The sequence below is a fragment of the Herpailurus yagouaroundi genome, unplaced genomic scaffold (genome assembly GCF_014898765.1).
Source record: "Herpailurus yagouaroundi ecotype Mexico unplaced genomic scaffold, PumYag 162, whole genome shotgun sequence".
In the NCBI taxonomy this organism is placed as follows: domain Eukaryota; kingdom Metazoa; phylum Chordata; class Mammalia; order Carnivora; family Felidae; genus Herpailurus; species Herpailurus yagouaroundi.
In genome coordinates, this window is record NW_024412403.1 from 45059708 (window position 1) to 45063357 (window position 3650).

Consider the following 3650-nt stretch of genomic DNA (forward strand, 5'->3'; position numbering starts at 1 on the left):
CCTCAGATATTTTCTACTCTTCTGCAAGACTGAGATTCAGAAATGTCAATCTTGCCTTGTTTATTACTTTTTTCATGTAATACAAACTCTCCTCTTAACGTCCTTGCAAATGAGACAAACACCATCTCTTAACTAGCAATGCTGTCCCTCATGCTCACAGACATACATGCTTATTATCTAAGCAGATGCGACCTCTGTGGTCTAACATCACTGAAGGTTTTTTTGTTTTTTTTTTTTTAATTTAATTAACTTTTTTAGGGAAAGGTAGAACTCAATTCCCCATTACCATATTATCACAAATTATGCAGTTAAAGTTCCCACATTTGGGGAAATCACAGGGGCAGCACATCCAGACTGCAATAGATAAGCTTTGCCCTGGAAAAGCCACCTTCCTGATCATGTGCTATGTGAGTATCACTGACGTCTTTTTATGTTATGTTCCTAACTCCACGCATTTGCCCACACCGTTCACGCTGAAATATTCCATCCCCAAGTGTTACTTGCTGATGACTTCTCAGTATACATCTTTGAGAAGTTCTTTTAATTTTTTATTTAAAATATGATGACATGTTGAGCATCTGTGCAATATTTCCACTTGTCAAATAATGAATAGTAAGACATGTAATTTTCTACAGTTTACTTCTGTGACAAGCATAGGGAGCATAGGAGAAAAAGCACCTCAAATTATACATAAGAATATATTTAAATATCTTTCTTTCTTGAAAATTAAGTAGAAAAATCTATTTAAATGCCTCCTCTAATCCATTAACTGCCCTCTAACTCTATGTAGTCTTGGACATATTCCTTAATTTCTATGAAAATTATATCCTCATCAGTAAATGCTAAATTATAGAAGAGCAAATGAGTAAGTATTAAAATGAAATTTTAAATGGATAAATATGCAGTTATAGTTTTCAAATATATTAATTGAAATATTGCAACACTCTTTCTTTCACTAGTCTGAATGTTCACAGAATTTAAATACACTTTCTAAACCAGTTGAGACATAGATGTTTTAATAATAGAAATAAATGATCAAATTGAAACCACAAAATTTTCATCTTTAATAATGATTTTAATAATTAATAGTTATAATCAACATATAACTTTTGAATTAAACCATTAGCAGGAATTTAAATCCAAAGATAAAAAGGTTTATACTTGTCTTGAAGCAAAGGATATTTATTTATTTGCTTACTTATTTCAAAGTGAATTAACATTTCACATTATTAAATAATCGAAGTTGCTCTGTATATTATTTTTGAGAACTTAACTCTATACTCTAAATTAGTTAAAATTTCTCAGGAATACTATTGCTCATGAACACATTATTTTACTGTGCACTTAAGAAAAACTACACTATTTTTTGTATATGTGTTAACTCAAATTAACCTCCACTTGCAATTTTGGGTCTGCTGGTCACTTCTGAAACTAACAGCATCCATGCGGCAAACTGTCCAAAACACCATAATGTAATCAGTAAATTCATTTTTATTTAATTCATGCACAGAATTATGCTAGGATGTGGATTCTAATTAGAAGAAATACAAATAATGAATACTTTGTGATTATTGATTACCCAGGCATTTAGTTAAATGGGGCCTATGAAGTGCTCATTCACATTGTATACAAAAGTTCAAAGAAGGGCAATTTAGAGTCAAGGGCCCAATTTGTTTTTGTCACCAGTCTTAACTCCTTCAAGCTAAATTTAAAATAACTGTCTCTTAGAAAAGATTTTATATTTTAAGAACTCTTTTTGAACAAACTAACAACAATTAGGAAAAACATTTTGGAAACTGCCCAAAGTATTTGTCCTTATAGTTTGTTGACATAAATGTCATGAGAAATATTCTATATTCTCTATTTATATTCTAGTGGATACCTGACTGTAATATCTGCCAAGTATTCCTGCCAAATTGCAATCTTGTGAGGTTCAAGGATGCTAATCAGTTGTGTTTGTTATTTTTGTATAATAGAAGTTATAACTTTGTATTCAATTGAAGAACTAAGAAATAAGAAGACTCAAACTGACCTGTATAGTTATGATTCACACACACACACACACACACACACACACACACACACACACACACACTTATTACTAAAAAGGTGTTATTAATAACTTTTTGATCACAGTCTCACATCTTAAAATGTAGTCTTGAATTCTTAGAAGAATGTATTTGTTATGGACAGCCACAACTGAGGGTTAGCAATCAATATTTTTAAAGTGATATTAGGGAAATTGTATAGGAGGAACAGTAGCATGACCCACGAGTATGCTAAAAATATAACAAATATATCAGCTGAGACTAATGATCCATCTAATCCAGTATTCTTTATATTATGTTTACTAAAGTTAACTTAATTGTTTTATGAGCTCTAAGTTAAATGATCTTCCACGAGTCTCTATTACGGTGATCTCTATCTCACAAGGCAGGACTATTGTGCATTCATAATAATTCGATGTCCAGAACGTCCAGAGTGCCACCTGCACTTCTTACATGAGAGTCTTCTAGTTCAGAGTCTTAGACTAAAGAGATTTGATTTTGTACAAGAAGGACCTATTTTTAGCTAGCAATGTTATACTCAAGCTAATGATTTTAAATATTTCCTCCAAATTGCCATTGTTTATAGATGTTCCTGAGTTTTGTTGCTTGCAACTTTACCACAAAAATCATATTTTGTTAAAAGTCTCTTACATTAGTTTGTATTTATTCAGTATTATTATTATTTTTTGGAGACCTTAATGCCATTGTTTCCTGGTAGTTTCTTTCCAAAAAAATGTATATTTTTCTGTATTATAGGCATGATTGAATATAAAATAAGTGATTAAAATTTAAAATAATGCTCTTTTAGGGGGCACCTGGGTGGCTCAGTCTGTTAAGCACCTGGCTTCAGCTCAGGTCATGATCTCATACTTTGTGTGTTCAAGCCCCAAGTGTGGGACTCTGTGCTGATAGCTCAGAGTCTGGAGCCTGCTTTGGATTCTGTGTCTCCCTCTTTCTGCCTCTCTCCCACTCCCTCTCTCTCTCTCTCTCTCTCTCTCAAAAATAATTAATAAACATTAATTTTTTTAACAATGCTCTTTTGGAACACCTAGGTGACTCAGTTAAACACTAACTCTTGATATCGATCTTGAGATTGTAGAGACTGAGCCTGGCCTGAGCACAGAGCCTGCTTGGGCATCTCTCTCTCCCTCACTCTCTGCTCCTCCTCTGCTTGTGCATGTGCTCTCTCTCTCTTTTCTCAAAATAAACAAATAAATAAACACTTTAAAATAATCCTCTTTTGAAGAAAAAGTTTAAAGTAAAAGTCCAAAAAAGACAGAAAGGGATAGATAGATGCATGATTTGATGATAGATATGATAGATAAACAAAAGGGGGGGGAGAGAGAGAGAGAGAGAGGGAGAGAGAAGGAAGGAAGGAAAGAAGATAAAATTTATCACAAAATTAATTTTGATTGCATTCAAGTAATGTGTAAAAAAAATACTATGGTGATGTTGCTTTTATTTTTACTTTATTATTTTTCCCAATTGGATATCATCAGCATTGTTGAAAAATTTTGCTTCAAACTGAATGCTACAGAGCACTACTTTTAGATATTAGGGCAAAAATAAAAAAGACAGGGCATGTATGTATGTGTTAAAAAT

General features: G+C 32.5%; 1 pseudogene; it reads right to left on the bottom strand.

The window, feature by feature from the left end:
- Nucleotides 1–260: 260 nt before the first annotated feature.
- LOC121036570 (uncharacterized) lies at nucleotides 261–415 on the bottom strand (annotated as a pseudogene).
- Between the last annotated feature and the right edge of the window lie 3235 nt (nucleotides 416–3650).